Raw genomic sequence first — 12,427 nt, 5'->3', positions numbered from 1 at the left:
ACAACAGTACTATTTTATAACTGCAACAGTACAACAACATATGACTGCAGAATAAGGAGAAGCAATGCAGGGGTTACACCTTTATTTGCAGCATATTACACAAATCTGTATACTGGTACAACACTTTCTGAGGCTCTTACATTTATTTGTTATGACAGTAAATGCAGGCTATTTACTAACCTGCCTCGCAACACATCTTTTGCAGCCTAGAATCATAGGCTTGCTGGTTCAAAGCATGCTCATCTGCAGCTGTCAGAGAAGTACAGTGATATTTAGCCATACCTATCCATAGTATACACAAGCTAGGCAATTATTAACTACGTAGAGGAAGGAGTACTTACTCAGTTCTGTGGCATTCTGCATCTGCTTTGCTTCCTGGTTCCACTGTTCTAGAACATCCCCCCTCTGCCGCTTCAGGTCTGTATGGTGGTGCCTGACCTGCTCACCAGTCTGGGGGATACCTGTGGCACTAGTGAGGTCAAGGGCGAGACTGTTCCAGGCCTCCATTTTGTACTGTGAGCCCTGGTACTGGCCCTGCAGTAGTCTCCTGTCATGGTGCTTTACCAGGAGCCATACCATGAATTTGGACTCCTGGATGCCCCAGCTCTGTGCTCTAAATCGACTGCCTTCTCCCAATCCAGCCATTCTGCCTACAGGGGGATGCTACAACTAGTTATGAGCCGTATTCCCACCTCTTCAGTTTAAGTAGGGCCGGATTCCCGCACTTTTCCGTAATTGGCAGTTTCGAAAAGGCTAAGCTATGTCTTATTCATTACCAGTTATATATGTGTCTGGTATCCGTCATTCATATGCACATACACTGTATGGGGTCCTGAGGACTTCATAACTTTACTACAGTGACACCTCAACTATATGTTTACTGCAGCACTCCATTTCACATATTTATGGTCTGTGGCAGGTTATAGAACATTACACTGTACATAGATTCAGTTCACATGTTTGATTTGATTTCCCTGTGGTGAGGATTAGTTTGCTGATACCTCCTTTATATGTATTTCTATCATGGTGTAGTGGTTAACTACTGTGACTGTGATGTGCAGGGTCCAGAGTTTTAGCCTTGCAGAGGTTGTTTATTTTGCTGTTGGCCAGAACACGAGCTGTTTGGTACAGAGTGATTAAGGCACTTTAAAGCAGTTGTGAGCGGGTGTGCGAGGGTTTGCACGGAGCTAAGCAATGCTAATCTCCGGTTACAGTTTCTTATATTCAGTTAGCCTCTGCATTGCTTCACCAATGTAATACTCGCATACCAGCGGCCAAACAGGCTTACACCCGCTTGCTCCCGCACTTGCAAATGCACTGCATTTGGTGTTTGCATCTGACACTCACACCCCTGGGTGGGGGTGAGGACTACAATAATACCTTGTGATGCCTATTACATCGGCTTACATGCCTACAGTGGGGTGTTGCGACCATGTGTTCATAGGTGCTGTGTAATGGGTTATGCAATGACACATATGGTCATACCGTACTTAGCCATGTAAACTGGACTGTGCTACGGTGGGACCCATATCGGGAATGGCTGCCCATTAGGCGTAAGCATGCCCGTCGATTGTACAGAATCCACTGCCTGTCCAGAGTTTGCTTCATACAATTGGTGCGTTCCTCTTACAATTTGCACCTGTCTGGCAAATACCTGGGAACTGACACCATTAAATACAGACAAGTAATTGGGTTTAGGACCCCACATCCTTCAGCCGAGTCATGCTAATGCATACCTATTATTCTATCAGCTTTCTAAGGTTGTAAGTGGAATATGTGCTTTCTGTCCCTATTTGTTCCCCCAACAGTCTATGTTCTGTCCAGTGGTTTTGCTCTTAGGGGTTGAGAGGTATGGGCGTAAGCTCTGCCCATTTCGGGATATTACTTACATTCCCAGGGCGGTCCTAATACAACTGCGCCAGCCAACACCTGCACGCCTAGGTCCATAATTGCATACCCATAGTTACCCCACCTGCCCCTCCTCTACAGGACTCATCCTTACTGTGGGGCAGATGGGGTCTAACCACACCACTATACACTGCCCACTCTCCACGTGTCAGGACTCATGTCATACATTGTGTCGACCCATGGGTTATCAGGCTTGCTCAACCTACTGGTCCATGTACATCTACAGCCTGGCTTAATGAATCATTACAGGGACTGACTCCGATGATCAGTAATTTTTGGGGTGTCCCACAAGGTACGTTGCTGTCTTTGTTTCAAGATTAGACCTGGCAGGTCTCTCCCACTGGTAGTATCTGCCTGTGGTCTGGGAAGCAGTGGTGTGTTTACTTGTATCGTGTGTTTGTATGTTTCACCTGCTAGGTGGGGGTGGTTGATGCTACGTGTTACACGTTTGTTGATTGGACCTCTCACCCCCATTTGTACTGTCTGTGAACATATGTAATCCGTAAATGCTGTATCATATCCTAGCTATTTACATGTGTATATTTACACACACACACACACACACACACACACACACACACACACACACACACACACACACACACACACACACACACACACACACACACACATATATATATATATATATATATATATATATATATATATATATATATATATATATATATATATATATATATATATATATAATATATGTATATATATCTACATTACTATATACAGATATATCTGTATATGAATGCATACATGTATATATTTTTATAGTGCTGTCTATGTATATCTAACAACATATGGGTGTATGGGTGTCTGCATATGTATATATCTATATGTGGATATGTATATGTATTCTGTCTCTGTATGTATACATTTGTACTATGGAGAGGGAGAGGGAGAGGTATATCTCCATGTAGCTATGGGTAGATATGCACACACATTCCTTTCCATATATACATCTACATCTGGTTATTTCGTTCTCTGCAATGTAGACTAGACTTTGCTGCAGTGAGACTCGTAGCTGGTGTGGCTGCTCGTTTGGTGATGCCTCTGCCCAATGAACACTTTTGCTCATATGAATCTCATATACTCCTGGTTGCTACGAGGCCATACAGTCCAAACAGCAGTAATTATTCCAAAGTCATATAAGACACGAAAATTCCTTTCCAGAAAAGTAAGACTTTATTCAACAGATAGTAAGCGCTTTCGCCAAGAGGCTTCTTCAGACTAATACAAAAAGGGACAATTCCTCAACATTTAAATAGTCATGTCTAGAATTTCATTGGTTCATTTCCTGGCTCATGTTACTTCATAATTAGTACGTTTAAAATACTATCACAGGGCTACTAAAGGGAATATACAAAACATAAAAGCACATATATAAGAAATACATGATAAGACTATATCTAATCATAAAAAATATATAATATATAAAAAATAGACATAAAAATGCATACTGATGGAAGCATATTTAAAAATTTGTATATTTAAAACACATATTCAAAACACATCACTGAATTCATACATATAATCACTAAATGTGGCTGTATATCAATTGAAGACAACTTCATTTACTTTCTTAATTTTCTATTTCTTAGAACTGGTCTAATAGCTGTTTTGTCATTAAGACCAGGTGCTTGATCAGCTTTGCACCTGATTATCCATTTCAGCTCACATTCAAGTGTATAGTTAATTATATCACCTCCTCTTGGGTTAGCGTAAATCTTTTGTATAACACAGAACTTAAAGTTATGTGTAGGACCCAAACTTTTTACATGCTTTGCTAATGCATTAGAATCTGAACCAATCCTAATGTGATACATGTGTTCTCTAACCCGTTCTCTTAAAGACCTATTGGTTTTTCCTATATAAAATACAGGACAGGCTTCACAATTCGCTAAATAAACCACGTCCTTACTACCACAGGTCGTGTTGGTGTAAAACTGAAATGTGTGTTGTGTAACAGGGTGAACAAAAGTGTTTCCTTCATTTATATATATACAATAATTACATCCTCCACAACGTAATGTATTATGATCACCTTTAGTAACTCTTTGCCTGTCATTTCTAGGTTTACACAGTAATCGTTTAAGATTAGGTTTATTTTTATAATATACCTTGGGTCTGGGTCCAACCACATTCTTAATGTCCTCATCTAACATAAGTATATCCCAGTTGCTTGCCATGATGCCTTTTAATCGGGTTGTATCTATAGTGTATGACATAGGGGCCCTAACTTCTCGTTTGGCTTCAACTGTATCAGTAGCAAATACCACTGTTTGCTCTGAGTAATAGGGTTTTGCTGTTGTGTCCCTAAGTTTGTTGACTTCTAAAATCCTTTTTTCTACTGTTGTCATATCATATCCCCTTTTACTAAAACTGTCTCAAAGTCTTTCTAGTTCATCTAAATATCCACCTTGAGACGGATTTAATCTAGAAGCTCTTATCATCTGTCCTTTCACTACGTTGTCAAATATATGATTAGGGTGCATGCTGCTTCTATGCAGAAGTGTGTTTCTATAGCACAATTTCCTATGGACAGAAGTGTTGAGTAACCCATTACTCAACCTATTAATCCCTACATCTAAGAAAGAGATATCACTTCTAGAGTAGTTCAAAGTAAACTTAAGGAATGTAGTAGATGTGTTCATATATTCTACCAATTCTAGGAGTGAAGCTTCGTCACCAAACCACACGACAAAAAGGTCATCTACAAACCTTCTGTATAAACCTGCGTGTTTTTTAAACAAATCACAGGTATAAAGAAACTTCTCTTCCCACCAGGCCATCACAAGGTTGGCGTAGCTATTGGCACAAGAAGTGCCCATAGCTACGCCATCCTTTTGAATGAATACTTCATTACCAAACATGAATACATTATTCGTTAAAATCGTCTCAAGGAGGAGAGCTATTAGATCTATTTTCTCTTCTGAGAAAACAGAATGTTTTCTCATGTACTCTTGTATGAAGTTAATCCCTATGTCATTAGGTATTACTGTGAACAGGCTGACTACATCAAGGGTGGCCAAGAGGTAAGGTACAGTGTCAAACTGGTTGTTCATATAAGTGTAAAGATCAATTAAGAATTGCTTACTATCTTTCAGGGTGTATATATTGGCATCGACTAAGGGTCTCAGATGATATTCAATATAAATGGATAAGGGTTCAGTTATCCAACCTTGGCCTGCCACAATAGGTCTCATAGGTGGTTTAATCTGTGATTTATGGACTTTGGGCAGGCCCTGTATTATAGGAATTAGGGGATTGGCAACCCTAAAATATTCAAACAATTCTTTTGTAATTAATGAAGACATGTACAAGTCATCCAACATGAATAGAACTCTGAACACTTTGTCAGAAACCACAGTATTATCTATCTTGTCATAATACTTGGTGTCATTCAACATTTCAGACATACTCATTACATAATCCTCTGTGTCTAATAAGACTATGGGCCCTCCCTTGTCCGCAGGTCTAATAGTAAGTGTAGAATCTTCACATAGGTCTCTTAATGCTCGTCTCTGCGCATATGTAAGATTATTTCTATACCTAACTTTCCTGTTATCTTGGAAATAATTATGTATTTCATTTTCTAACTTCCTAGAAAAAACATCTAGAGTAGGGTGTAACTGTGGAATATAAGTACTATTAACACGGAAAGTGGGTCCATTTACATTACCATTGGTGTTTAGGTTCCCAAATTCCAGCTTTAATTGGACATTTCTAACAAACATCCTTGTATCTATAACTGTGTCAGCAACATTGCTTCTCCTGGTAGGGATAAAACTAAGTCCCTTATTTAGGACCTGGATTTCAGGATATGTAAGGTCTCTGCTAGATAGGTTAACTATTAAAGATTCATTTTCCCCCACATTTTCTTTAATGTTGGACCTTGGTACTCTTCGTACGAGCCTTTTCTTTTCTGTCGTCCTCTGCTCGCTGAGCGTTTTCTCCCTAGATGTTGATCTTGTGTTATGGGGAAAGGGGTATTAACTTCCTTATCTGTGACAGAATTACTTTGTATACCACTCATATTAGAGTTACGTTTAGGCCTTACTGCAGGTTCTGTGACACTCGAACCATTAGTACTATTCAAATCAGTCACTGGGGCACTATAAGTGTTTCCCACCTGTTGAACATTCGGGGTCTCAACATTATTATCAATCATTCTCATGTTATTCGACATTTCTGTTACTAATAGATTCCCATTATTGGGACTCAAATTATCCAAAGCATTCATGCTGTCAGGTTGCGTGTTACCATGTAAAACACTAGGTGCAGAAACATTCAAACATGAATTCCCATTAACATTGTTAGCAGAACTATTCACATTTATGTTCAAACTATTCAAAGGCACATTACTGATGTTCGCATTATGTGACACATTATTAGAAACTGCATTCCGACCATATCTTGGCACATGGTTAGCGTTCCGACTGCTTGAACGCTGCCTAGGCCAAGTGAAAACATTTGAATTTCTAAAGTCCCGAGTATCTCTTAATATTTTGTTCTTTTTCTGTTCTATCATGCGTCTCTCAACCAAGGAGACATTATCAATGACATTGTCAATTTTAACATCAGTATCAGAACCTGGAAAGGTTCGTTTAATAAATTCAAACTTGTTATTTACTTTAAGCCGTAATTCAGACTCTTCTGGTGAATAGAATTCAATGAGCAGCTCCATGTAACTGAAGCTAAGGCTAAGGTTCAATTGCTGCCATTTATATAATAAGTCCGGAACACTATTACCTGACGTGGGCATCTTCAAAATTCGCAGTCCACGAGGTATAATGCGCTTGGCCAGACATGCCTCAAAGTACTGTCTTTGTACTTGTAGTTTTTTTAATCTGATAAGATCGTTTTCTAATATATCCAAGTTTTCGTTTAACTTCAAAACGTTCCTTCCAGGCACAACGTCGTCGTTCGACTCAACGTTAGGTTCATACTCCAAGAGTAGATTGTCTTTGCCAGTCACACAAGCATGAAAATGCTCGTTTCTTAAAGGTACAGGATTGTACGGTAATTCAATGGCAATATTAGTTTGAGGACTCACAGCCATTTCCTCTGCTCGGTGCGTAAAATATAAATAACAAGTGAAAATCCAAAAGGCACACACCCAGCTTGTGAGGCGTAGAAGCAGGATAAAGGCAGCCAAAAAGACACAAATGAATCTCATATACTCCTGGTTGCTACGAGGCCATACAGTCCAAACAGCAGTAATTATTCCAAAGTCATATAAGACACGAAAATTCCTTTCCAGAAAAGTAAGACTTTATTCAACAGATAGTAAGCGCTTTCGCCAAGAGGCTTCTTCAGACTAATACAAAAAGGGACAATTCCTCAACATTTAAATAGTCATGTCTAGAATTTCATTGGTTCATTTCCTGGCTCATGTTACTTCATAATTAGTACGTTTAAAATACTATCACAGGGCTACTAAAGGGAATATACAAAACATAAAAGCACATATATAAGAAATACATGATAAGACTATATCTAATCATAAAAAATATATAATATATAAAAAATAGACATAAAAATCCATTTCTTAAACGATTACTGTGTAAACCTAGAAATGACAGGCAAAGAGTTACTAAAGGTGATCATAATACATTACGTTGTGGAGGATGTAATTATTGTATATATATAAATGAAGGAAACACTTTTGTTCACCCTGTTACACAACACACATTTCAGTTTTACACCAACACGACCTGTGGTAGTAAGGACGTGGTTTATTTAGCGAATTGTGAAGCCTGTCCTGTATTTTATATAGGAAAAACCAATAGGTCTTTAAGAGAACGGGTTAGAGAACACATGTATCACATTAGGATTGGTTCAGATTCTAATGCATTAGCAAAGCATATAAAAAGTTTGGGTCCTACACATAACTTTAAGTTCTGTGTTATACAAAAGATTTACGCTAACCCAAGAGGAGGTGATATAATTAACTATACACTTGAATGTGAGCTGAAATGGATAATCAGGTGCACAGCTGATCAAGCACCTGGTCTTAATGACAAAACAGCTATTAGACCAGTTCTAAGAAATAGAAAATTAAGAAAGTAAATGAAGTTGTCTTCAATTGATATACAGCCACATTTAGTGATTATATGTATGAATTCAGTGATGTGTTTTGAATATGTGTTTTAAATATACAAATTTTTAAATATGCTTCCATCAGTATGCATTTTTATGTCTATTTTTTATATATTATATATTTTTTATGATTAGATATAGTCTTATCATGTATTTCTTATATATGTGCTTTTATGTTTTGTATATTCCCTTTAGTAGCCCTGTGATAGTATTTTAAACGTACTAATTATGAAGTAACATGAGCCAGGAAATGAACCAATGAAATTCTAGACATGACTATTTAAATGTTGAGGAATTGTCCCTTTTTGTATTAGTCTGAAGAAGCCTCTTGGCGAAAGCGCTTACTATCTGTTGAATAAAGTCTTACTTTTCTGGAAAGGAATTTTCATGTCTTATATGACTTTGGAACAATTACTGCTGTTTGGACTGTATGGCCTCGTAGCAACCAGGAGTATATGAGATTCATTTGTGTCTTTTTGGCTGCCTTTATCCTGCTTCTACGCCTCACAAGCTGGGTGTGTGCCTTTTGGATTTTCACTTTTGCTCATATCCCTGAGGCTGTCTGTATAGACCCGTATCAGCCAACACATGCACACCTAGACCCATAACTAGCTACCCTATATATATATATATATATATATATATATATATATATATATGTGTGTGTGTGTGTGTCTGTAAGGCAATGCATACCCCCACGCAAACGCACTTAAACACTCTTACTGGTGCTTATATATGCTTACTACAGCTTATTTATGCTTAAACCTGCTTACTAGTGCCTTATTCATTATGACACTGACACTTCGCTCCAATTCAATTTTAATTGTTATTATGCAGGTTATACAGCAGACAGATGTCAAAATATGTTCATATATAGATTACCAATGGAAAATGGTATGTGCTGCAGTGGGATTCGGCATGGGAATGTCTGTTCGTTAGGCGGATGCTCTAACCACTACACTATTGCTGTGCTGCTTCATTTGCATATATACCCATATACCCATGGATCCTAGTTCCCCAAACACTCACCCCAACACTTTACTGACACAGCAGTCTTCCATTCTCCAGTTGGATACACGGTGTATCCACACCACTACACATTGGCCACTCCCTACTCCTGTAGACCCATCCCATGGGTTGACTCACTCCACGTATCCTCAGACATCCCAAAAGTTTAGTCCACACACATTGGTGAAATGAGTGACCAATAGGACACTATTCACAATTTTTGGGTTGTCCCACCTAGGACACACATGTCTTTATTTCAAGATTAGACTCTATACTTCATTACATCATTACTCTCATTAACATGACACTACAATAAATTAATAACCATGACTATGTGGTAATGCACACATTACACATGAGAGCTAATAATGTACGAGTTCGGCAAAATTATATTACAAATAGGACCAATTTAGTGATTGGCGTTGCTGTAGCAGGCAGATCACAGGAATGACTCCATGTGTGAGAAAGTCATCACATCTGATTTTTTTTGAGAACAGCACTGACTATGGACAATGTACACACTTCTGCATTTTTGCAGATTTGTCCCTTCCCTCTTATGCACAACTTATTATTTCATCTACTGTCGAGGTTTGTAGGGGCACTTTCATTTTATTTATGTCTGCAAATGGAATGAATGTGTTACAGAGAATGTACTTCTACATATAGATGTCTGCATGTGTGTATGCATATATACTTATAACGAACTCGCTGACCTCTACGAGGCAGTCCAATTAGAACCAGGCCATCCAACCCTGACACGCCTGGATCCATAATTTCATACCCATGGTTCCTCCACCCCACCCAAGTGTGACATACAGACAAACCATACATTCTTTGGTTGCTATCACAGCCATGACACACCTCCACACATTGCCCTCTCCCCAGCGTTAGGGGCCCTCCACGTATGTTGTCCCAACCCATGTATCATCAGGCTCTCCCACCATTTAGTCCTTGAACATACCTGCCCTTGCTTGTGTAATGGTTGGAGGTCCAATCATCCTAGCAATTTTTGGGTAGTCCCACCAATCACTACCCTGTGATTGTTTGTAAAGTAGACTTAGCAGATCGGCAATGTTACTCCTACTGGTAATATCCTGCCTGTGGTGTGGGTAGCAGTGCTTTGCTCACCCCTGCCCAGCTTGATATGACATACACTGACAGCACTAAATAATATTGGAGTTGCTGTTGATTCTCTTCTCATTCTTTTTGTATGCTTTATTGTCACGATGTTCATTCTTCATAGATATCTATCTATCTATCTATATATATATATATATATATATATATATATATATATATATATCTATATCTATATCTATATATATATATATATATATATATATATATATATATATGTATTATATATCTGTACATACACATGCACATACATCTACATATTTATAAACATCTCCTATGCTGGGCACTGCTTACACCCACGCAAATGCACTCAGACTTGCTTACTGGTACTTATATATGTTTACTGCTGCTTATTTGTGCTTACACCTGCTTACTAGTGCCTTATTCATTATGACACTACCACTTTGATTGAATGACATTAGTTAAATATTTCATGCGGTACTCCATTTCACATTTACACATTATTATGTAGGTTATACTGCAAAACGATGTATAGATATGTTCATATACACATTCGACATGGAAAATGAGATGTCCTGTAGTGGTACTCAAACCATGAATGCCTGTTTATTAGGTGGATGTTCTAACCACTACACTATTGATGTTAATGTTAATTCTGCATATTTTTTTTTCTATTTGGGTGATTTTGATGTGTAAGCTACAAATATTCATATGGTGCTGCTGCACCATCTATAGGAGGACGCTCGGCGCAAGGCTAAAACCGTCTTTGCACCGAGCTTAATGAATCCCGGGGAGTGTTTCAGGTGAATGGGCTTATAAATATATACCATTTGTAAGAAATGTGTGGTGCGACTTTAAGCTGCTTTTTTCTTACTGACAACAACCCTCAGATACAATGCTAGCATAAATAATAATGCATCTTCAAATGAAGAGTAAAAAACAGTCATAAAATGAATTGGGTTGCTGATGCCTGGAAAATTATTATGCAAAAAAAAAAAAGAAAGAAAATTGATCTTGTAATGCGCAACGCTTTCTGATATTCACATTCTACCTGTCAAGCATGTTTAAAATAACAGTTATAAAAATGTGGTCCATATCACATTGTAGAGTATAAAAAAGTTATTTAAACTATCTATGTAACCTTCTGATTCAAGTTTATTAACCAGAAGGACACATCACATTATTGTTCCTTGTTTGACTCAATAAAAACATGAAGACCATTATTAATTATAAAATCCCATCTGTGTTAACTTACAAAACTTCAGCACAGTCCATTTCAGATGCTATGCCATCTTCATGGTTCAACTACAAATTATTTTGAGACTAGATGCCCATTTTCTGGTCTAAAAGAAAGGGGTGTATGCTTCTGCCTTTTGTTACTTTGTTTATGATTCAGCATAAGTGTCCATTCTATTCTGCTAGTGTTTCTGTCTTCAGATATGGCTGTATTTTATATTAAAGTATCTGATTTACCAGAGTAGTCATTAATTTGCTTGATGTTGAAATATAGCTTTTAGTTAATTTGCATTTATGAATTATCTACTTACCAGCAAACACTCATCAATGATCTAGAAGAGTCATCTTATATTTACCCTTCAACTTTCATGACAATAATGAAACTTGAGTTTCTAACACACCAATGGCAAAGAAGGATAAAGCCCTGAGTATGACTTAGCTGACCTGAGCTTGATTAATGGCTTAAGGGTTTGGTAGCACAAACAAGGGAAGGACAGACATGCATATCCTGGGAGAGGAGTGAGGAGAAAGCATTGATTTTGGTGTGTCTTTTGCACTCCTAGCAAAGGATGGGGCATGAAGAGATTGCCAGGTTGAGTGGTTCTGGTTGGCTTGGTGGCATGTTCACTCAGGTCACAGGGTGGATGCATGTTTTTCCTTGGCCATACCTCATTGCATTCCCACCGTACGATGATGCTGCTATGTTATGAGTAGGATTAGGCTTGTGCCACAACCCAATGTTCCTTCTTCAGTGAGTAGCAGATGGCAGCTCCTTGGCATGCTTTTCTGCCAGGTCTTGAAAGACACCAGCTGAGCAGTCATGGCTAACATAGCTGGGGTGGTAGAAGAAAAAAATTGGTGCCTTATAAGTGTGCTTGTATGTACACATAGCAAAATAATAAAGCTACTGCACACATAACAATCTTGAAGAAGTCTTAATTAAAAAAAAAGACTTAAATCTCCCAAACACATATGGCATGGCTCAGTCATCCCTGCAAAAAAAAAAAAAAATACATGTAAATGCTTTTATGTATGTGTGATGCCTGTGAACTGACCCAGTAAT

Source organism: Protopterus annectens, chromosome 2.part2, assembly GCF_019279795.1.
Source record: "Protopterus annectens isolate FY-2018-M chromosome 2.part2, PAN1.0, whole genome shotgun sequence".
In the NCBI taxonomy this organism is placed as follows: Eukaryota; Metazoa; Chordata; order Ceratodontiformes; family Protopteridae; genus Protopterus; species Protopterus annectens.
Note: the sequence above shows the minus strand (reverse complement) of the source record.